This window comes from Vanellus vanellus (genome assembly GCF_965231255.1).
Source record: "Vanellus vanellus genome assembly, chromosome: 2".
Classification (NCBI taxonomy): domain Eukaryota; kingdom Metazoa; phylum Chordata; class Aves; order Charadriiformes; family Charadriidae; genus Vanellus; species Vanellus vanellus.
The window spans coordinates 70,193,819-70,218,715 of NC_138906.1; positions in this window are offsets into that span (position 1 = coordinate 70,193,819).

A 24,897-nucleotide genomic window follows, 5' to 3' on the forward strand; every position below is an offset into this window, starting at 1 on the left:
TACAAGGCCTTGCATAGAAGTCCAATCTAAGTTTTCCTTAAACAAAAGGTAAACCTAATGTTCATTTAATGTTAATAATTAAATGCCTCGGGAAACTGTGAGCTCGCTTAGTGATACATTTTTTTAAAGTCCTTTTCATTAGTAACAAAAGAGTGAGGTTTAAAAAATATTTTTGTTTTCATTTATTTCTTTATGTATTTCTATTTATTTCAGTTTGAGCAACAAAGTAAAATCATATCAAGAGATTTATGATGGATTACTGTTCTGAGAAGCCCAGTGCCAGCTGGGAAATAGCAGCAGGAACCTAAGCTACAGTTTTACTGAAACTGATGTTCTGGTGCGCGCTTTTTTTTTTTCTTAAACTGCATTTATGAGCTCATCGTGACCTGATCTTGTTATCCATGTGTTAATCTTCTGAAGAAGCAGTGTTTACATAGCTAAGATGCTTCATAGTTTAGGCAAGCAATGCTAAGGAGCCTTTTGCAGCTACAATTTGGGATATAAGAACTCTTCAGTTTGTGTTTGAAGTGGCTAAAGCTATTTAGCTTTTGGGGGCAGATCCATTAACCCACGCACAGTTCTGCCCAAGTAACAAGTATAGTAACTAAAGCTTCCCTCTGACAATAAAATTCTTTTGGTCAATGCAAGCAAAACAAACCCATTTATAAATAAACTGAATGTAACCAGAGTCTTGAATATTCTGCACAGTAGTCCATACACTCGATAAAATACCCCAGAGAAAATTAACAAACATCATGCTGCTGGTGCTGGTGCATAGTTGCAAATAATATTCTGCTTGTAACCTGTTTTGCTGATATTCAGAAAGCCAGCTCTCAGTTCGGTTAGACTATCAGGATAAGAGTCTATCTGGATGATCTCATCTTCTCAAAATAATACAGAGGAAAATCTTAAGTAATGGTGAGGGTGAGGACATGTATCCATTGGGATTCTTTTGAGAATAAAACACTCATTGCTTTTTGCCTTTCAATAGACTTTCAGTAATGAACACTAATCTTCAGTAATAGTGTGAGTGCCTGCATAGAGTAAGCATCGGAAGATAACTGAGTCTGTGGCTGAAGCAGATGGAACCTTTTAAAACACCAGCTGAGACAATGCGGGAGCTGAGGGTAACACCGCTTTCTCAGGCCCAGAAAGGAGGAAAGCACTCTTCTTTTGCTTCTGCAGAAGAGGGAGTATTGTGTTCTCTACCGTGTCCCTCTCAGTCTCCACTTGAACTCCCCAAAGGGCCGTTTGGCAGTGCAGAAGCTTTGGTTTATTTAATACAGAAGGACCTTTCTTTTTCTTCACCAATAATGTTTTGATCTTAGCTGGGATTGAGAAGTGCTTCATTCATTACGACTGCTTGGCAGCGCCATAAAGGCATCCAGTGTTTAGCAGGTCTTCTGAATGTACATTGCTTGGAAAGAAAGCTGACCTTCTTCATGTGCAAACATCTGTCTTAGTCCCGTAGTGCCTGGACAGCTGGAAACCATGCCAGTGCACTGTGAGTGCGTTCAAAACTTCATGCCTTAATGTATCTCTTCACAAAACTCAAATCATTCTGCTTCTTGAGGGTGGAATTGCTTTTCTTTGACCATGAAACTTGAAGGGCTCTGCTGTATGTGTTCAAAACGCCCGGATCTTGTACTAAGTTTTGTTCTATTGTTCCAGTTTGTGATGATGTCCGGTATTGAGAACAGCACCGAGAAAGGTGAGGAACAGGTCTCTTGTGGCTCCTAGCTTTAGGGCTGAGCTCAGAGGAGTGGGCTACCTTTGGTAAGGTCCATAAAGCATTAAGTCTAATTGGGCCACAATCTAAAGTAGATCAGTTCATGGTCTGAGCAGAAAAATAAAAACATGATGAAGTGTGTGTGTGTGTTGTTTTCACGTGTAAAGAGACAAATCCGTACAGCAGTACTGTTTGCTTTTGTCAATCCAGGCAGTAGCATGTTATGTTGGGGTCAATTTACAGTCACTTATAGAAATAGGTATCAAATAGCCCCAGTAATATTATCATTGGTATGATTCCATATCTGGAAACCTTTGTTTATCCTTGTTCAGGGCTTGTTGGAGGTCGAAAAACATCATCTCAGCAAGGGGCACTAAGTAGCTGTGTCACCTCCCGAGAAACCGCAGTTATTCATTGCTGCCAAGTGGTGCATCCCATCATCCTGTCCACACGTGTTGCCTCTTTCCTCCTCTTCTACTGGTACTGGCAACTCTCAAATGTCCTAAACATCAGAGACTTCCTTTGAGCCTAGTACCTTGACGGGATTATAAAAGAGAGGGTGTTGCAAATGCCCTCCCTGCACTTGCGAGTACGCATGTATCAGGCTAGCCACTTGTGATTTATAAATGACTGAAAATACTTAATTTCTCACACTTCCTCCAAGGCTGCGTTTAATGTGAATGGGATTGCAGATCTAACCCAAGAGAGTGAATATGATATGGTATCTTTTCCGAGAGAATGACGTGGAATTACCTGGAGGTTGCCTATACAAATACCTCTGTGAAGTGCTGCTGTCTGCTTCTTGGCAAGGTCCTGCACTTTTGAGGTGGGGTGCTGCACCCCGCAAGGTGCCTGATCCTGTGGATGCGTAGGTGAACTTTTAGCACACCTGCTGGATTGGACTTCTCAAACCTCTGTGTTTTAATTTCTAGACCGTACTGGGCAATTGTGAGCACGTGAGGCAGAGGATACTGACAGCCTAGGTGAGTTTTCACAGTGAGGTACTTGATCAGCTCATGCAGCAGCTGAGCGGCGGTTCACGGAGCACCGCTTGATTGTGGGTGCCTAAAAACAGACGTGGGTGTTATGGGTGCCTAAAGTCTGCTGACTTTGTTTGGATTTTCGGCTAAGTCTTCTGTGCTGTTTTCCAGCTTCTTAAGCCATACTAACATCCACTTTGTAGAACACTCCAAGGTTTTTCTCTTCCTGCCATGCATCCTTGGTGTGACACATTATTTTGGAAAAACTGGGGGTTAAGTGGCATTTCCTTGATTTTGCAAGTTCTAAAATAGTAGGTATTTCCTTGGAAGGAATGATGTTAGGATGTTTGACAGAAATTGGTAAATCTAATGACCTTTGATTAAAACCTGCAGCTGTACGCTAATATAGACAAAGACAACTTTGAAGACAGATTCAGAAGCCAGGAATTTAGAAACCATTCCCAACATTTCAGCCTACACAGATTACTAAATAAAGGATTTCAACAACCGAGGCAATGTTTTTGTTTGTAAAAGTGGGCGCTTAGTACAGTTGGATGATGAATTAAGGACAGCCGGAATATATCAGAATATACTTTCCCACACACGCAGTACGATTGAGCATTAATACATTTTCATCCCTTTGTAATTATTTTCTCTCTGCAGCTATTTCCAGATTGTTACCATCTGTAATTGTGACACTTTTACAAGAAAATTGATTTAGTCAATTCAGTTTCTGTGATTTTTATTATTGTTGTCATTGTTTCAAATCCAGAACCTTCTAACTTGGCTTGAATTCTTCAAACCTCTTTTATATTGTGCAACCGATAACCAGCTTATTTTTTGTCAGAAACCTGCCTTTTTTTTGTTTGTTTGCTCCCATAACTTTAGATAGAGTTAGAGAGTCCCTAACAGACAATGGTCAAGTGCTCTGGTGACATTCCAGTAAAGAGATGAGCAGTTTTGCAAATTAAAGAGACTGTGGACTAAGGAGGCAGCCATTTAATAGCTGTTTTTGAAAGATGTACACTGGACAATGGGAAAAATAGCTTTTTTGTAAACATGTATTGTATGAATGAGACAGGCTTCAGGGCTGACTAAATTGAATTCTTTCAGGACAAAGGTAGTTTGAGAAACTGTGTCCTTTGAAAATCCAGTCATGTGGTGCCAGTTGCCTCCTGTGAGATGCTGAAGTGTGTTGCCCCCATTGAAGTCAAGGGAATTGAAGTCCATTAGCACATTCAGGAGCTCTTGATAGAAATTACCATAGGTTCAATGAGAAAATCAGAAAGTACGGGGAAGATTTTTTTTGTGTGTGTGTGCCTGAAACAACCCAAAACACACCATTTGAAATGAATCCATCTCCAATCAATTTTTCTACGCCATCTTTCACTGAAAACTAGACTAAAAACAATTTTTGAATAATTTTCAAAACAACTTTGAAAATGCCAATTCACAGAAAACAGCAGGGGTTACATTCTTGTTTAGTAAAGGCTAGGAAAAGACTGCTTCTGATGAAATAAAAATGTCAGTGATTTTGAAAATTGCTTCAAAGTGATGTGAACATTTAAAATAAAATAACGGGGAAGCATTTCTTCTGAAAGATGAAAAAAGAATTAGTGACAATTTTCCAGTAATGCTGTTTCGGTGACAAAAATGTTGTGGGGACTATTTTAATGATAAAAGTGTACTGCTTATGTAGGGAGGGAAAACCTCTGTGACAGAGTTGAATTGTGTGTTTTCCTTGCTGATGCATGTAGCATAATAACTTCAAAGAAATGTGCTTGTATTCTTCAAACCTCTTTTATATTGTGAAACCAATAACCAGCTTATTTTTTGTCAGAAACCTGCCTTTTTTTGTTTGTTTGCTCTAATAACTTTAGATAGAGTCGAGTCCCTAACAGACAATGGTCACATGGATCCACCTGTCTGTTGTCCAGTTGTTTTCCAAGTCAGTCAAGCCACTATCCCGAATAAGTATCTCAGGTACAAGCTCTGGGTTGTAGTGAACTTCTAGATTTGGCCCGGACCAGGATGCTTGTGGATTTGCAATTTCCCACAACAGCTTTCCTGTGCAAGCAGCTGTCTGTTGGTCGACTGACCTTTATTCCAGCAGTAATGTATGAGCACCAGAAGACTCTCAGCCTCTGGAATCAGCAGTCCGATGGGTAAAGCAAAGCAAGATGTTCTCTTACATAAATATATGACATAGCATATGTCATCCGCTATGATGACAGGTGATATATTTTATGTATTGCCTGTGATGTACCATACTTCTACTAAGTAGGCTTCCTGGCGGAATTATGTGTTATGTTTACTCTATCACACTATTTAAAGTAATAATTTTAGTGGCAGGTGACCATTAATTGCGTATATTCAGATCAGACCTTACATTTGTAGTGGCTGCACATGTGAAAGTCAAACATAAGAGCAAACAGTGACGTGATTTAAAGAGAAAACCTTGTGATGGTCTCAGCAGCTTCAATGATGAAGCAATTGCTGTAGGTTAAAACAGGGGCTAAAAAGATGAGTGTGCAGCTGTCATGATGAAAAAAAAAACAAGGAAGAAAGAAGAGGCTTAGAAGGCAGTTCATTTGGAAATGGAGGAAAGATGAGGGGACAGCTCTTCAGCTGCCATGAAGGGGCATATATCTGATAAAATGGGTAGTGTTCCTGTAAAAGTTAGAGGAAGTTGTTGTCTTGTTGACTTCAGTGGGAAGATAAACCCCAAGATCAAGCAATTAACATTGGCACCAAAAATGGTTTGAATGATGAGCCTTCCTGCAAGTGATGAATGTAGAATGGCTTGCTAATGATTAATGCATATTTGGTATTAATAAATCATATTAATTGTTCTCTTCCTCTTTCCCTTTGCATTTTATTTCTCCCTGTGAATATAAAGCACTCTATATGGGCCCAAAACCAAAAAAGTGTCTAAGGAGAGACGATTATGCTTGGGCCCAGACAATATTAAAGGAGATTTGGCCCATAATCTTATATTCCTTGTAAAACTACCAATCTGAATTAGGTAGATGTTTGAGAATATCGTCATGTTTTTTTTTAAAGCTGTCTGTCTCCAAATACAGTTTTCTAATGTGTAGCTTTCGTATTTTCATATTGTTACATGACATTGCATTATTTACAGCCATGGATTTGACTTATCTTTCCCAAGGGGACATAGCATGGAGGTAAATGTGCAAAAATGAACTAAAAAAATAAATGTAGAAGACAAGCACATTTTCTAGAATTTTTCCGAAACTGTGAAAAGATACAGGCTAACAGAAGAAGCTAGGCCAAAAGTAGAAGAGGTACTGATGAGCAGATAATGTAAAACGTAATGTACATAATATGATTTAAGTTACTGAGTATTTTGGAGTCAGAGCAGCGTAAGAAGAGATTTGAAAAAGGTCTGAAGCTTTGTCTATTCATCCAAGCCCTGAATCAGGGAAATGCTTTAGCATCTCCTTGTCCCCTAACTTTCCAGGTTTGCCTGTGAGCAAACCCTTGACATAAGTCTTTATTTTGGAAGTTAAGCATCTGCTGAGTACTCTTCTGAAACTCATAAAGGCACAAGGGACACCCTTGGGGAAAAAGGAGGGTAAGGTAATTGCAGTGTTACCCTGCAGTGACCTCAGATTTGTTTCTCAGTTTGTCCTCAACGTCCTGAGGGAAGTCATGGATGAGAGTGGGTGAATAGCCCTGCCCTGATCCCTCAAGTATTTTGAGGATGACTGTTGGGCACCAGGCACTTACTTGCCATTTTTGTCCTTGAAAATTGTCCCCCTTTATTAACTACAATGAAAATACCCAAAATGCAATTTGCACACCTGGTTTTCATCAGAAAACATTCCGGAGTACTGCAAAATATGCACAGTCTTGCAAGCTGTTCCTCATGTGAAATTTTACGTGAAGTTATGATACGTTATTAAGAACTGCATACCTGAAGAGGATGTTGCAGGACTAAGTCTTCAGTCCACTCTCAACATATTCAGCTGATTATTTTTTTTTTAGTTTAGTACAACTCCCTTCAATGGTCATCCCCAACTGCCCCTGAGTTTCAGACATGAAGTTTAACAAATTATGTAAATTGAAATACTAAGAAAAACAGAAGCAGATTAGAATGGTCTGATTCGGAACATAGTTCCACCATATTTTTTTACTCCATTTATTGAGGAAAAGTGTTTTAGTGAAACCTAAAGTTCAGGCTATATTGTAGGTTTTAAGGTGTGTTGGGTTTTTTTTGCCATCTCCAGCAACCCTGTTAATTCCAATTCTAAAAAAACAAAACAAAACAAAACAAAACAAAAAAACTTTTTAAGGAGGTACTTAATGGTAAAACACATGAAAATAAGCAAACTGTGGCCATTTTCTAGGCAGATGAATCATTAAGGGAAGGCCTAGATCTGGAAGCTTAAGTGGAAAAATTTCAAAGGGTGATAATTCCGTGGAAAAAATGTCTGAATTGTTTGCCCTGTATCCTTTAAGCTCTTAGTTTTCGTGAGGAGCCTCCCATTCAAGGGCTGATGACATGTAATTCTGATTAATTTTGGCACTTGAGGAGATTACAACTGGAGGTGGCAAAAATACATCCTTAAAAATGTGAAGCCCTATTTTATACATAGTGGTGAAACATTATTGGATGCTGTAATTTAGATTTTTCATTACTGTCTATTCCCTGTCACTATCTCTACATAACATGTTAGCTACTGAAACTACCTTTCTGAAGGTAGTATTCGGGATGGTCTTGTGCATGTAGTGAAGTGCCTGATGATGTCTTGAGGCTGATGGAGAGTAGTGGGCTGTTTTTTTCATCAGCAATGATAATTATGTTCTCAACAAATGTATGAATTTATTGACACTGTGTTGAATAACACTTCTCTATCATCCAGAAGGAGCAATATAGAATCTATGAATAAAATTTTCGTTAATTTTACTCTTTTTCCTTGTTAGCTCTAAAGTACACATTTCTTTGAGTTGTTATAAAATATATCTAATGAATTTGTGTGTTTAATTTTTTATGGTTTTGCTACTATCAAAATAGGCATTATTTTAAATGTCTTCTAGGAAAGAGATCAGCACCCTGAATTTTTTTTTGCAACCAAATTATACAATAAACAACCTACTTTCTATTGCTTGTAAACCAAGCCTGTTATCTCTGACTGTGTTGGTTTTAAGCATTAGGTGCATCTATTTTGGTCTATGGATTATTCATGACAGGTTCATTTCAGCTAGACAATGCTTGTGATATATAATGGATTATCCAGCTCATATGTTTGGTGGGTTTTTTTTCCTGTTTCCTCATTGGGTGAATGAAGCATTTCTTTTTTGAAGAAAGGAATAATGGTTAAAATTTGTGAAATCATCATGAGCCAAAAGTATTTTGCAAATGACCTGGCAATTATCTGCATACAATGAGTAATATAACTCGGTGGACAATATCAGAGCGAAGTTATTTAATGATTGAATTCCGAATTAGTTCACTGTTTGACCAGCTCTACTTATTTTATCCAACTAGTATGGGATGCAAGCTGATTCTCTTTTCTTCCCCACTGTGGCTATATGTTGGTCTGACTCTACTGATGTTGACAGAATTCTAATTCCCATGCAGAGATGTAAATGTTGAGAGAGGCATGCTCTCTGCATGCAACTGTCAAACAAATGTGATCATACTCTGTACTGGGTATTGTGTTTATGCTACTCTAGTGCAGTAATGACAGTTGAGTCTGGCTCAAATCTTGCCCTAATATCACAGTGGTATCCCAGAGTTCCTTTACGTAGAATGGTTTACGTGCAATGTTAATTTAAAAGAACATGAACAAGTCTCCCAAATGTTTTTCGTTTATTAGGTAGTACTCCTTATTGACTAGAGTGGTGACGTGGCACATGGATGCCCCACTAAATTCTATCTGACCCACCAGTTAACAGCTGAGATTTGGAAGAACTTGAAGTTGTCTACTTTATTGGCAATTACCCACAAGACTGAGATTTGAGAAAGCTTCTTGACAAGAAAAACGTAAGCAATGGTTATATGAGAAGTGCCTGTCATGAAAAATCTTAAAGAGTTTGGCTCGGTGGTCAGAAAACAAACCCATTTCCTGTGAGTTTAGCAACTCTGTCATGAATTATCTCAGTTTGTTTAACACAGTTTTCAAAGGTGTGTTTTTTGTTAAGACTGTGTATGGTAAGTGCTACGATTTTCCTGACAGCTTGGATAAGAAGTGATGAACACAGTGAATAAGCTCCATCAAATAGGGCCAGGAATTATATCTGTTCTAGTAATGTCAGCTCATCTTAATACTGCATTACTTGGCACTATACCTTTATCACATTTTATAGCTTTCTTTCCCCCTCCACCACCCCCTGCCACGTTCCTTTCTGACGCTTACAGTTCTGGATTCCTCTTGGTAGAATCCAAAGGAATAGCAGGACTCTTAAGGTATGGGATAGATGATCAAGTTAGTGTTTCTCAAGCTTGTTCCTTCAAAAAGCTTCATCTTTTGATGATTTGCAATAGATCTGTTTTTACTTTTTCTTTTTTTTTTTTTTTTTAATTCATCATTTCTTGGCATGTTACTTGTTTTCCAGTGAAAGCTGTTGCCTTTACTGTAAATGACCATTCAGAACTTTGAGCACAGCAAGAATAATGTGTCTGTTTGGCTGGAAGACGTGAGCTTAGGGATAATCTTCTACCTCTTCTCGTACAAAGAGATCTGTTAACGAGCCAGCACATTACTCAGATGCTGGCAGCAGGGAGCCTGTAGTTTAGAATGAGATCTAACTTAAAAAATACCCATCAATTTGATAAGATGTCAGGTAACTGTACTTTATTGCAAATAACAGTCCAATTTTCTAGGTCCTGAAGACTTAGTTCTTTTAACATAGATTGTTCTGAAGTTTCAATAGCCATAATTTTTTTCTTAAACACAAATTAAAATCTCTTGCACGTTCCCTGTGTTACTGGTAATAATACTATTGGTAGGAAGGAAAAACTCAGTTTCATTCCATCTTTCATGAACTAAAATAGAATTGTTTTATCTCTCAAATGGGCAAAGTCTGGAGGTCTGGATATTAGCAGAATCAAGTATGGTCTCAGCCTAGCTTGACTGCTTATTTTCTTATGTGTGTGTGGCAGGGGCAGGGGATGGCATATAAACCAGAAGAAACTTTCTACTGTTTATATGATCCCCCCAGCTCTAAGCTAATTTCACTTTCTAGTTTTCACGTGCTGATGCTGAGCTGTTTTGAAGACCGTGTCAGTGCAGGGAGCTATTTAAATAAATGCATCTGTTTGTTTAGGCAAATCACAGAGCAATAGTAGCGTCTACAGTTTGGTATATATTTCAGAAGTAGGCTCTTCATTTGATTCATATCCACGCTTGCATATGAACATAACTTCTCTGTGTGGCTGTCCCTGCTGATTGGAAGAAGGACAGTAGAGAAATCTGCAGGAATTATAGTGGTTGTCTTTTGCAATTTGGGTAAAATTTTACTAATTTAAGAAAACTGTCTCCATTTTGCTGCTTTCAATAATGGGTATCGTATTCCACGTACACTGCCTAGCAGGTGCTTTCTACATCTAGAAGTCAAGGAGCGTTTTCCTTTTGTCAGGAGCCACATTAGGGGCAGAAGAGGGGCAGAAGAGGGCAGAAGAGTCATGAAGAGATCTTTGTGGAAGAGGATCATCTTTAGCCATCATTTATCTGCTCCCATTCTGAGTATGGCCATGCATTGGGGTGTAGGTGTGCAGGTGATTTACTTCTCTGAAAATGACTAGGGTAAATTTTCTTTTTCAGATAAGGTATTGAATAAGATGGTACTCTCATTAAGGTACTAATTGAGATGGTGATTCAGGCAAAGCTGAGAGAAGCAGTCTCGGAAATCATGACGTCACTTTACTGTTAATGGCATGTTGTGCAGCTTTTCCTTCACAGTTTACCTCATCACCTTCTGTTAGGAAGATAAAGCCAGAAGTGCTTCTGTAACTGAAAATAAAGTTCCCCTTCCCCTACCTCTGTGCTGTAGGTAGCATGACCACGTAGCAGAGGTTCTGCCACAGCAGAAAGAGTTTCAACATTTGTGTTAGCTGCCGGAGAGAGTCCAGACTTCCACTGGCAATTCAAATGGATCTTCTGGATGGAGAACCTCCCAATACAGCTGAAACAGTCTTCTTTTGTCTGAGCTGAAGTCCTATTCTCTTTGAATAGGACTGTTCTCTGACTGCTACAAAGTCATTGCTGTTCTGGCATTTTTTCTGATGTTTTTATGATACCGATTTTAACGTACTGCACATTTTTCATATTGGGACAGTGCTCAAAAATTTGCCTATAAATGCCACTTCAGTTGGGTGAATGCTGCTTTTTATCACTGCATTGCTAAAGGCATTTCTGTTGTTTTCTCAGACCACTGCTTTGGTTCGTTATGTTGAAACCAATTTCAGCACAGGCACAATGGGTTAATGTTTTCCTGCTTGTTTGCTTAGTGATTGCAGCTCTGAGACCAACCTCTAGCAGGCAACAGAATACAGGCATTTATAAGAGATACACATAAAGACCCGCACATATTTTTGGCAGGGAAATTTTAGGACAGAGGGAGGAAAGATGAGAAGGAGGAAAAACTATGGATATGTCTGATGAAATACAGTAGAACAGGAGAAATGTTAATTTTCCCATTTCGTGCTCTACACTATTTTTCACTGTGCACCTTCTTGTTATATGGGAAAAGGCCTCTCTGTTTCAAGGTGCCTCAATAAGGAGTGCACAGACTTCAGTGGACTTGGCTGGGATATGCAGCCCAGGAATCTTGACATGATAGGAAAGGAGGCAGCGCGTACCCATGTTGTCCTGTGAACCGAGTAGCACTGAACCGTCGCATGGCCCATTACTATTTCTGCTTTTCCAAATGGAAATTAAAATGACAACAACCTCCCCTTTGGTCCCTTTAATTTCTTCTCCTTTCAGGATTAGCTGTACTGAACACTGGGGGAAAGGAGACAACGTTTTTGCCTCTGACCCATCTCTGTTAGAGGTTTATGTGGGTAGCACAGGAGAATCAATCCCCTTGCTTCACTGTGGGACTGTCAGTGAGATTAGTCCAGTGAGATTCGGAACAGCAAGACTGGTGCCTAACAGCTTAAGTCAATGTTGAGGTTGTCTTCAACCCCAGGGGCTGCTGAGATTTTCTTTATGAGCTTCTCTGTGAAAAAACCTCACCACAAAAATCCCTCTTTGTTTTTTAAACTAGCTTGAGCAGATATTTTAATGAAAAACTACCAGTGGCAGTACATAGCAGGGCACTGGAAACCCTTTCTCTGTGGCAGTTTCTCAGCACAAATGCTTCTGTGTGGTTGTGGTCACATGTTTGATTGACTTGGTTCCCAAGCTGATGTTCACAGTACTGTATTCATCTTGTTCAGATGGCTGTGACATGCTGCCTGAATGCACTGATGCTGACAGTGAATGTGAGGAGAACCAGACAGTTGACAGCATCTCCATTTTTCAGTGCTGATGTAGGATGATCCGTCACATGATGCTAGGCCGCAGCCTGTCATTTATACAGCTACAGCTGTAATGTGGGTAAAATGAGCAGAAATTGAGAGAGAAGTGACAAGAAGAAAAAAAGGGGGAGGGGGGGAGACTATTTATGCTCACCTCCCCTCACAAAATTGCATGAGAATTTTTTATTTGAATGAATGCTATACTGATCTCAGATCTGCTTGCTATTTCTATGGGTTGGAACCGCATTGGCAGCCCATCCATACTGGCTGTTGAGGGTAATGTGTCTGCCCAGGGCAGGTGTCAGAGAGCCTCTGAGCTGATCCTGTGCCCAATCCGTTCTGGCTGTTAGGAGAGCCTTTCTCGTTGTTGCTTGGAGTGCACAAGCAACAGCAGCCAGAAACTCACAAGATTAAAAACATTACTTCACCTTCAGCTAAATAGATAGCCATACTCTCAGGCTGGGAGCTGTAACAACCTTGTATATTTTGCAGGAGGTGCAGAGGAAGGAGATACCTAAGGATGTATTCAGTGCTGCCATTCAGCACCTAAGATGGATTAAGGGACCTTTTCTGGCAAGATATTAATATCTGATTCAAGTCAGCCTCCCAGTTCAGGCAGCACGTGTGGTCTCTATACAGTTACTGGGGAGTCAAGTGTGGGGAACGAGTAACTCTGTATACAGTTCTTTACCAGGATTTTCCCCTGTGCATCAACTAATGCTGTTCCTTGTTTGCCTGGTCTTCCTTGCAATTTGGGAATAATAGTTCCTGTAGCACTGGCCTGTTCAGAGCTGTGTAAGGGAAATGCAGCTACCTCGTAAGGGCTGTCTGCCCATTTCCCCACCTGTTCCCGTATGACCCCAAAATGGGAGGCTGAACACAGTGGTAGAGGGGTGAGCCATGAGCTGCACTGTCCCAGGCTTTGTGCAGAGTGATGTCTTGTGAGTCCCAGCTGCCTCCCAAATTCACTTTTTCTGTAGGACATGCGTAATAAATTGCTGGTGGCCTAAATGTCCAGGGAACATGATATGCACTGGCTACCATGTTGGGGGCTTCAGAGAGAAATGGAACAAGGCTCCTGTCTGTTCTTCTCGTTTTCCGTTCACCTTTTCACGAGCGAATGGAAAGTCAGTGCCACTCAGCTTGCTCCTCTCTGGTTATGAGGGTCAGCCAGCTTGCACAGGAGGTGTGTGTAAGGAAGGTTGTTCTTGTGCATCCTTAAAGTCTTGCTAGACTCGGTAAATTGTATTCTTGTGCCTAACTTGGGTTAAAAAGAAAGCCCCGTGATGTATGCAGTACTTCTGTGACAAATGTTACATTTTTCTGAGTATCATATACTTCTGTTGAGATGACTGGGGCACCACACTTGACAATGATGAATTATTTACAGCAGACCAACAGCCATTTATCCTGTGGTACCATCTGCCATAAAGATCACATTTTGTCTTAGCAGTTTCCTCCCTTTGTTATTCTTTGAAACAATATTTGAAGATATGGAAGCAGTGAGGAATGGATAACCACCTCTGGGCCATGGTTTCAGTGGTATGTTCAGATGCTCCTGGACAACAGTGTTAAAGGTTAAATGCTCTTGGCATTTGATGGGAAAAACTCTAACAAAGGTGAAATGAATGATGCAAGCCTAGCATGAGCTTTAACTGTTTAGGATGTTTCCCATGTGCATCCTTTGCTGGTCTCCTTGGTATAAGGGTCATGTTGTGGGCAAGGAGGAGGTGTGACTGGAGCAGAACTGGCAGATGGTCCCTTGAAGGTCGTTTCTTGTTGCTATCTCCTGTAGTGATGCCATATGCTGTGCAGGGGGATGTTTCCTTCCTCTTCATGGAGTGTAAACTCATCAAAACAGTAAGTGCAGCATGCCATCAACTCTCAGCTCTTGAAGTTTCTGATTAGGTCTGTGGCTTTAAGACATATTTTAGAATGTTGTCAAAGAGTATATAGAATAAGTATGTTTGAAAAGAAATTAAAAACCATCTGTCCATGGTGGTGGAGGTTTTCTCTTTAGTGATTTAACTTTTTTCTCCTGAAATTCTCTTTCTGCCTGTAAGATATTTTTTTTTTTATGATTTTTATTTTTTCCCTAAGATCTTTCCTTGTAACCTGTGAACATCCAGAGCACGGACAGTGCCGCATAAGAAATTTCGGGGAATTGAATGCCACCGCTGCTTCTGGAATCATAGCTGCTTCTCTTAGGTGTTGGTAATGACAAGTATTTCCAACAGAAAATACCTGAAGCAAATGTCCACAGCAACTGGGGGGTAAGCAGTGTGTCAAACACAAGTTGGCTGTGTCTTGAATGCAGTTAGTGTTTCTGAGCTGCTTGTGCAAATTTTACTTTGTCTCACAGGGGAGTCTTTCTAAAACCATTGTTGCTCTATATAATATGTGATCTTCAGAAATATTATTTTTTTATTTGTGTTTTTTTTTTTTTGTTAATTGTGATTAATAACATCAAGAGAAGATTTCTATGCTGAAAGAATAAGCAGAGGCATAAATTGGTTTACAGAGGTATAAAACCTGGCATACTTTTTCAAGCAAATTTGTTATCAAAGTAAAAGGGAACAATGTCTGAGTAAAGCAGTAGAGCAGGATGTGTTTGCCCATTTAAATGACTTGAGCCCTTTTAGAAAGGGTTCAATTGTCTTAGCATTATACCACCTTATGCCACTGGCATTGGTATTTAATATCATTCACATATCAGTGCTGGCTGTGACCTGGTTGGCCCAGACAAGATCTATAGAACTTTACAACTCTTTAGAGGGAGGAAAAACTTTTATGAAGTCATTCAATCCACTTTCCCATGGCTAAGGTAAAGATCCAAGAGTTTCTAGTAGACAGGTCACCAAGGCTCAAAGTGATAGAACTTTTCTTTGTTTTACTCTTCTCTTTTGCTCTTTAGGTTTCATTGGCACATCTCTGTCAGCCTTTTTATGATTTGCTATTAAAGCTATTATTTGAACACAGTATTTCATGGGCTGTGTAGCCAATAGGTGGGTTTAGGATTGCAAGGACTGCACGTGAAGTTAACAAATCAGCTATTAGAACAGTGATATTTGGTACTACTATTTAAAGTTGTAATATTTACCTGTGGGTCATAATCGAATATTGACAGCATGTACAATTATACAACTTGTCTTAACATTAGATATTTATCATTAACTTATTCTTTGTGTAAATATTGATCTAGTGGTAGATATCATCTCATTTTGCCTAATTACTAACAGATACCTTGTTAAATATCTAAGTTTTGGGGGTTCGAGAGTGGTGGTGGTGTATTTAACAAACTACATAGCTTATGTTGCTGAATTGACCCTTTCCCCATCACCCTTTCCTTGTTTATAGTCTAAAAAGCATATCCAATGTTCATGCAGCTTCTGTGGTCACTTCTGCCTCTGTAGCAGGGCAATACTTCCATACCTTGATAAAATCAGACATGTGGAAACTGTGAAGATTAAAAGAAAACAACAGTCAAATTGAATTCTGCTTTTTTTCTTTGATCTTGAAAAGTGATTATGAAGCAGATTCAGGTAGATGAAATGGGCGAAAACAAAGATAGTGTGGAAATTTAAAAATCATAGTCTGGCGTAAGTTTATTTCATTTTCCTGCTCTAGAATGATAATTTGAAGCACTGATGCGCTGGCATTCCTGACCACTGGAAGTACTATTTTAGCTACTACATGAGTGAAGAATAGGAGAGCAGTAGCGCCAATGTGCCTCAGCGTTGCTTGGTCGTTGGCTTTCTTGGGCTCCAGCACTGCTTCCATAGGCAGAGACTTTTCAATTTTGGCAAGGAAGCAGTTCTGAAAGAGAAAAGAAGGCTAATCAGGACGGTTTTTTGCAGGAAGCAAGATGAGATTGGTAAGGTAACGCTGTCGTCATGATGGTTAGATTTCAGGAAGCCAAGTAACTAGCTTATACCTGCAGCAGATTCAGAACTGTAGTGCCGGACTCTGGTGGCGTGTCCTGGGAGATGTTTCACTTAATGTTGGCAAAGAGCCAAAAGCCACACCTTAAAATGCCCTTTTCCCGTTTCTTCTGACCCAGCTGAGCTTTGTTCTTGTCTGTTGTGAATGTGGACAACTAACAGTTTGTGTATTTAGCTGCTTATGTTAGGCGTGTGTTCAATTCAGTTTAATTACTATTTTGTGTGGGCTGACGCCGAGCCCTATTACTTTGTTGCGCTGATTTTTGAGTGATACTGAATATAGAAGTCAGAGGAAGAATCAGCAAGATTGTGTCTAAATAACAGTGTAATTAATCTCCTATTATGTAGCACCTTTGTCTCATCCCACGGGACACAAAGAATTTAAAGAGCTGGTGTAAGAGTTCGCAAAGAGAGTTCACGCATGCGTGATGACTGCTTCTAGGATAGAGTGTGGCAAATGTATAGTATCATATGTCACTAGTGCACAATAGTAAAAACTAATTAATTCAACAGAATCAGCAGCAAGATCTTCTTTTTCCTCAGGTTGCAGAATAGAGCTACCTGGGTTGGTATTTGGCTAGTATACTGGCGTTGATGTGTAAATTCTGGAGCAAAAATTACTGTTGGATATTCTGATTCTATAGGTCAGACCTTTGATAACCCATCTAAAATGTGAGGTCTTCATCAGTACAGCACTTACTGCTGAGATGGCTTACTTTGTTCTGTTTTTGCCGAGGGGAAAAGTGATCTCCTTCCTATGAGGAAATATGATACGGCCTGGCCTTCCTCTCTTTAGGGAATAGGGTTGTAGCCAATAGTTTAAGATATGTTGCTGAGCTTTCCTTAGGTTTCAGAAATTTTGTTATTTGTTGGAAGCGACTCCTGTGTTTAGTTTGGCTGGGAATGTTGTAAGTAGTAGAATTGGCACGGCATAGGCTGGTGGTGGTGAAGGATGTTAGAAAGCTGCAGAACACCCGGGTACAAAGCCCCGTGCAGAAGACAGGTGCTGAAAGCTGGGGAGGTGTAAGTCATCTTTGGAAGAAACACTGCTTCCCTGGCTGAGAGTGTTGGTGGAGCATCACAATGTGAAAAGGCCACTTGTAGCACCTGCTGCCTATGCCTGTCCTCCAGAGCAGCCAGTTTCTTATGAAGTGAAGGTCTTCATGTTAATGGGAGCGTATGACAATGTAATGTGACTTTTGGAAGGGTTACAGCAAGTTCTGAATGATAGACAAAATGAAGAATCCCTGCCTGGTGCAGAGAAAGCATGTACAACGCTGGATGATACACTGCCAACTGTTCTAACAAGGGGCTCCTTCACAGATTTTCCACCTCAATCAGCAATGCAGTTGATATCCCCCGAGCAAAATCTCTCCTCTACTTTTTTTTTTTTCTCTCTGTACAAGCGAAGAAAAATTTTTCAGCTTTATAGCTTACCTACCGCCTAAAATGCTCATTCAATAATCTTCCTCTGCTTCCAGTTGTGACAGTCTCTATAGGCAAGCATCCTCTCCCCGTAATTCATTCAGGCTCTTTCAGGTACTTTGCTGTAAATTTATTCTCCATGCACTGCGAGGGTGGGACTGGCAAATCTTCATCAGCAATCTAGTCAGTGATGTATAACATTTGCTGGTCAAGTCTGATGCAAAAATTAGCGAGGAAGTAAACAATAAGGCCAGGTAAAGAGTGGTCACCCAGTTTAATGTTTCTGTTCCAACAAAACAGTGGTTTTTAATACAGTCAAGCCCTAGCTAGTATATATTGGAATGGAGAATTGATTAAATCGCATTTTGGAAAACAGTGGCTTGTGGAAGAACTTAGGTGGTATCACAGATAATTCCTTTAACTCAATTTTTTGCTGCTGTGCTGTGGCAAAAAAGACCTGATGTGATCTATGAAAAAAAGAAACATTTAGTACTGTTTGTGAGCTTCCTTCTAGGATGACGTGTCCCATTCTCCCCAAGCTGGGCTATAAAATGAGTTAAAGATTGGAAATCAAACATTGGGATGAAGGGCTTAAAGAACTCAGAGTATTTGGCTAATTTAAGAGCAGACTGAGAGGTGACTCTGAAGAAGACACCTGATAGCAGAGGCTTTTCCACCTGGCTGACAGAAGCTGAAGTTCAGCTAATTCAGTCTTGAAGTAAGAAGCTGCTTTTTGGCTGCGAGGTCTGCTGAACAGGAAAGTGTCCCTCTGGGGAAGAGGCAGAGAGGGAGTTGTCGTCACTTCAAGCCTTTTGATAAGCCTGGGCTGGATGGCTGTGTCCCCGTGCAGCTAGCCTTGCTCGTCCCTTTCCTTTAGGGGAAAGCGTTGCGCTCAAAAGCTTGTGGGCAGCAACTCCACGTTAAGACAATTAAGACCTGAATGTCGCGGCTTAGATTTTCAGTGAGCTGTCTGAAGATGATCAGGGCAGATTTCTTTTCGTCCCCTCCCTTGCGCAATGAACAAAGATTTCTGTATGCGGCTGCTTCTATGATTGGCCACAGCAGGAGATCTCTTTGTAGGTGGTATAGAGAGTGATTACGGATTGCCGTAGTGGGCTTGGGAGGGAATTTTCCCTGGGTCAGGTTGGCAGGCTCTGTGGATCTTTCACCTCATATAGCATGAGGTGTGGTTCGTCTGCTAGGGTCATTTGTGTACATCTCACATGATTAATTCCTCGCCTACTTAGGTCTTGCCAACCCTGTGTCTGTGGCAGATAGTTTTCTAAGCACAGAAGTGCTTTTCTCTCACTAAAGTCTTTGGGCATCAACTAGGATGCTTTGATTAAAGTTAATGGTCTGTGAATACACAGTAGGTGCATCTGGTATCCTTTTTGGCCTTAACTTTTGGGGAATGATACCTATATGCTGTCTGATTGGTTAAGACTGGGCCGGTTATTTAGGAGAGCATGCTCTTTTGTTCTGACAAATGTCCTGACTTCTTCAGAGGGTTTGTCCTGGCAGCCTGAGAAAAACTTAATCTCTATTGAGCAGAAGTCCAGCTTGCTTTAGTTTAATTGCAGAGACCAGTCAACAAATACAGTTCAGATTGTACGTTTCCATATGTGAATGCAACTCTATAGATTGATCTCGACTAGGTATCGGTACTGTCTGAAAGAATATCCCCTTCGATTAGTTTTCTGGCTCTGTACAGGAACAACCAGTGCGAAAGAAAAGATAACTCAGTGTTCTTCTTGTAGCTGAAGTAGCTCGATAGCCAATGAATTTCTGTCTTGCTGTATGCTGGTACTATAGGAGTCTCATTTCTACAGTGACTTTTCAATGTCAGTGAAGCGAATGAGGTATTCCTGAGTTTGAATCCTTTTTCAAAAAAGCATATAATTTAGACCTTAAGTCTGTCTACTTCAGCAAAATAACAAAGCCTGCCTTCAAAACACAGGCTTTGCAGCCTCAGGGGCCCTCTGATAGACGTGACACAGAACCTGACCTGATCTATATGCAGGCAAGCATTTGTGAATGTTTGGGTGTATAATATTATGGTCTAATAATAAGGTGGCATTTTAAGAAAAATTCTGTTTCACTAGAACTAGAGTTTCACCATACAGGTATATGCAAAGCGTGCAAAGACAACGTGTGCATGAAATGCTAAGTTGAAATTCTGCTATTTATAGAACATGTAGCAGCACAATAGAAACAGACATCATATAAGCAACAGTGTTTGATAGTTGTCTTTCACTTCCTGATCAAAGAGAGAGAGATTTGTATTCTTCATGAAATGGCCTTTGCAGGAATGCTGTAAGCAATCAAGATTCACCCTGTGCATATCAGGAGAAACCGTGTCACTTGCACACGTCTGGCTTCATTCTGTAAAGTAGAAAACAGCAACAATGGTGTGATTTCATTCAAATGCTGTCTGTTGTACATCTTTCTTTTTTTCACCCCAAACTAAAAACTTCAAAATAAAATAATAAAAAAAAAACAACCAAAAAACAGAATACTGTATTTCTAAGCTGAGTTGTCCTTAAAAATTCGAATGAGTCATTTAGATAATATTCACAATACCAGCAGCTCCAGGGCACTTTAGAGAATACGTTTCAGCACACAGACATTTGAAACAAAAATTGCAATGTTCTAAATGGAATTAGATGAGCAAAACCATGTCATACAGAGATGAAATATAAATCAGTGCTTTAGGCCCACTCCATGAAAAATGTATGCACTTTTAAAAAAAACGTTTTTCTTCTGCAGTGGTTTCATTTCTGTAGAAACCAGTGGTTGATTGTGGGTTGTTTTTGTTGTGTTGTTTTTTTCCTCCTAGTGCATTCTCCTAAATATGCTTTTGCCACTCAATAAACTCTTCTTTCCACTAAATGTCTGTCTCAGTATTAAGCCCCCAAGGAACTGCACAAGCCAAAGGCAGATGGAAACAATAGGCATTCCGTGTTCAAACGTACAACCTACAGAAAGTTCATTTGTCAAAAGTCTGAGGAACATTTCCAAGGAGGCTGCTTCATAAACAACATCCACATGGGGCAGATCTGACTTGTGCTACTGCTTTTCATGCACATATTCCGTAAGAATTTAATAGGCTGTTTACTCTTCAGTTAATAGTTAGAGCAACATTTACAGAAGCTTGTTCCAAATTCCAGTCTCAGTTCTTCTCTCCTTCCCCTCCCACCCTACTTCTTAAGTCTCTTCATCTTTTACATGCCCCTAACCACTTTCCTTCTTTTTACAGAAGCCTTATCCTAGCCCCCCTGTTAAGACCAAACCACTCTCAGACTGTATGGAACTCCTTGTATGTCCCAGACTTTTTTGAACTCTATTTTTGTACCCGTGGGAGTTGTGCTCCTTCATTGGTAAGCATGCAAACACCACCATGCTACCAGTCTTTGAGATACCAATCAATAATGCCAGTATAGTAGTGTTGAAAGTTCATCTACCCCTTCTGACTCATGCCTGGAAGACAAAAGTCACTCTGGTCGGTACTGTCTAGCAGACAGCGTGCTAGTTTTTAAAGCTCTAATTATTTATGGTAAGTGTTTGCATTCATTCCTTGGTTTTGTATTAATAAAATATGTTTAATGTGATTAGGATGCTGGTTCTATTAAGTTGTGAAATCACCTTGGCTCTCATGGACTTCAACACCTTCCCTGATCAGACCCCAGATTAGTGGCAAGGAAAACAGGGAAGACTTTGTCGACACCCGGATGCTGCAGGCATGGTTCTGAGCTTGTTTTCATGTAATCCACAGCTGAAACGAGCAGAGCATATACATATATGTGTACCAGGCCACATCTGTGCACATTCTACCGAAACACCTTCTGAATGTATGGACTGTCAAAATAGGCAACTGATTCAGAGCGCTGTAATTATATAAATGGAAGTAACTAGCTTCTGGATTAGGCCAATTTGAATTTACCTAGGACACCCAAATCCTGTATCTGGTGCTTAAAATCCCAAGTAGTAGTTTCTGAAGCCTGAGGAAGATATTAAATGGTATCATCAGAAAATTAGTTGCCCACAAACGCAGCATTCAGTTTTGATCTGTAGTTAAGCAATGACCATGTGTTGCTCTTCAAAGTTATAAAATGTTGGAAGGTGACTTGAAACCAGAGGTATATTCCATACATTTCTATGTATAAACTCCTAGCACTAAAAAATGTATAACCATTTCTTAGCCTCTGACTGGATTTTAAAAGCAGCATTTGCAAATAGTAGACACAGAGGAGTGAAAACCATCCCAGAAGAATGAAAACGACTCAATGACAGTTTATCACATGCCAAAGAGCATCATAATTTCCTCTCAAGTGACATCAAATTCATCTGAGCAGGCCACTTCCCGGCTGGCGGGGCTCAGGCAGAACTTGGATCTCCCCTCGCCTGAGCTGCATGGAGGTGCAGAGGTGTGAATAAGTGTGAGGCTGATGGCATGTTGACAGCCTTTGGTAAGGTTTCGCTAGTGGAATTACTTGCTTCATACTCTAAGGTCACTGGTAAATATTTGTCTGTTACGACTCTGGAAGCTGCTAGTTTTGCAAGGTTTGACCAGTACAAGAAGAGAAGTTGCAGCCTGACCCTCTTCTTGTAATGCTGGGCAGGAGCACAGGCTGGATCTGGTCTTAAAATGGATCCGGGTCTCCTCATGGCAGCTGCTAAGTGCATTTATGGCTAACACAGGAGCTTTTCACCTCCCAGACCTGGGGCCAAAAGGCTCGGTCTCCAAGATGCTGACACAGTCGATGTGTTCCATTGCCCTCTGGTGGCCTGTCCACTGGAGTATAAGGCTATTGCTGTTACCACTTGCAGGAGTAGGTGCTGCTTTGTGTAAGAGAAGCAGGTACTACAGGAAGCAGAGAAAAATCAGGCAAATATTGGTCAGGTCCTTATTTTGTAAGAACTGTGGTCTGTGGTTGCTTTAGTTTATTATGAAAATTGTAAACCAAAAACAATGGGCCAAGGTCTGCTATCACTTATCCCTGTGCAAATCTAGAGATTTCTGCTGGAGCTGGACTCATCACTCTGGATTTACACCTGTGCAAAGAGAGTTGCAAAGTGGCTTGGAGCGACAGGGCAACCTTTAAACTGCTTGACCATTAGTCTATGGTAAAGTTATGAGTTTGCCCTTGCGGCACGTGGGCAAGCCTCTTAGAGCACAAAGAAGAAAAAAAAAAAAAATCAGTGAAAATCCAAATGCAGTCAGTACCGTGTAGTTACTGAAGCCAAAATTCACATGCGCTGAAGCTAGAACCCTCTCCTATAATAGTCACCGCCTGCTCTCTGAGGTTGGGCACCTCACCTCCCAGGTGCTGTAGCCTTACATCGCTTACAGCCCTTGACATGTTACATTAGTTTTTAGCAGATGAGCTCAGCTGTTTCTTTCAGTTGTGCTGGTACTCGTCAGGTAAACCTGTATTTGCACCCATGGGTCTGCTTTTGGAGATGTGGAAGAATATGAATGTTTTAGCATAAGCTACCTACTGTGAACTGTTATTTTTCGTTCTTGCTAGAAATGGTTCCCAGGAGAAAGACACCGTGAAAGGGAATGACAACCTTGGAATCAGATGCTTTCATTTTTGTTGATGTTGGTTTGTTGACTTCAGTGGCTATTTACATATATGTTAATGATCATTTGCATGTCTGTGGTATTTTTATAGGTGGGGAAGAAGACAAGTCTATTTAAGAGTGTGCTTCCAGGAACAAGTCTTTGCAAGTCATGTCAAAAGCATGGTAGGAAGCGAGCCAGAGAAGCAACGCTTTTTCCATTTATGCTGGAAGACTTTTGGCTCCACAAGGTTATCTGTTCTCACAAAGAAGTCCAGATCGGGAGAGCCAATGGAGAATTTTCTTTGTGAGTTGTTTGCATCCCGGCTACTTTTGCTTGCATTTGTCATGGAATATATTAAAATAGTCGTATTCCACAGTCCACACAGCATGTCAGCTTTGAGACAAGTACTCTGAAATGTGCTCACAGATGATAAATTGCACACTATGTCAACTACATCTTTGTCATGAGATTCTGTTTTCTATTTATAGTTGAAATGAAACACTTGAGAAAAATTCTAAACCAAAGCAATTTCACAGAAATCTCGTAAATTTTTCCTTATGTGTATATCAGTGAAAAGACCCTCCTGTGCTATCTTTTTGCTCTGTGGGGCTCCAACAATCAACTTCTGAGATCAAAGTAGGATGCTCTCAAGATTGTGAAACTTATAATGTGTCCATGTAATCTAGCTAGTGTGCCTTTGGAGTGTGTTTCCTTTCAAATGTTAAGGGGAAAGAGCACTTAACCATAACACAGTGCAAATACGTACAAAATTTGATACAGTTTTTGGGACTGAAAACCCATTATCTCCATAACAGAAGAGATTATTTAGTTACTTCTTTGGCTTGTCGTACTAGTCTTGTTTAAAGCTGTCAGTGATGTCTGTGATGTACTTTGCCTTTTTTTTTCTCTCCTTCTAAGATGACTTCCTTTTCACTTATGCAACTTAAACACATAATTTGCTGCAACAGAGTTGTGGGTAGCAAAAACAGGAAAAAGATACATGTTTGGAGACAGCACTAGTGTGCTTTGAAGCTAGAAATACAGCTGTGTTGGGTTTTTGTTTTTTGTTTTTTGGGTTTTTTTTTCTCTGATTACAGCTGCCTACTTTAGGAAAAGCATGTCTGGATAGCTGTAATGATGCACTCTGACTCGAGATCTCCTGGTTCATACTGGCCTAGACATGACAGGATGTTCTGCAATGTGCTGAATGATTATTTAAGGTAAGTAGGCCTCGTGATGGCTTCCTCCTGCCTTGGTCACCCAAGTCTTCATGGGGAACACAAGGAAAGTTTCAAGCAAGGATCTAAGATTAGTGATGGATGAAGTACACACAGGAGAGAGGTACTGCTCTCTGGTCAGCATCCTCTGTATGGGATTCAAACAAAGAGCTTGCTTGAGAAAGGACTTGTAGCTGTCTACGTGGTGAGCAGGGCAATTGTATAGGAGTGTTCAGATCTCTGGAACACACATCCTGAGGAAGCCTGGAGCAAGAGCAAGCTACAGCTTTCTTGCAGTTGTGGAAGTGGCTTTATATGTGATGCCACTAGAAGTATTATATTTTCTGTGGCCTTTGTGGCTTTCCTTTACTACTTTTGGGCTTCTCAAAGTGTACTTTCTACTCTGCTCTCCCTTCTTGAATCTAAGAGATTTGGTGGGTTATTCTAGATTTACATACATATAACTATGACATTAAAGGTAACTCTTAATGAACACTAGAATAGCTGACCTGTCAACCTGAAGGTATAGATACTTCTTCAAAATGATGT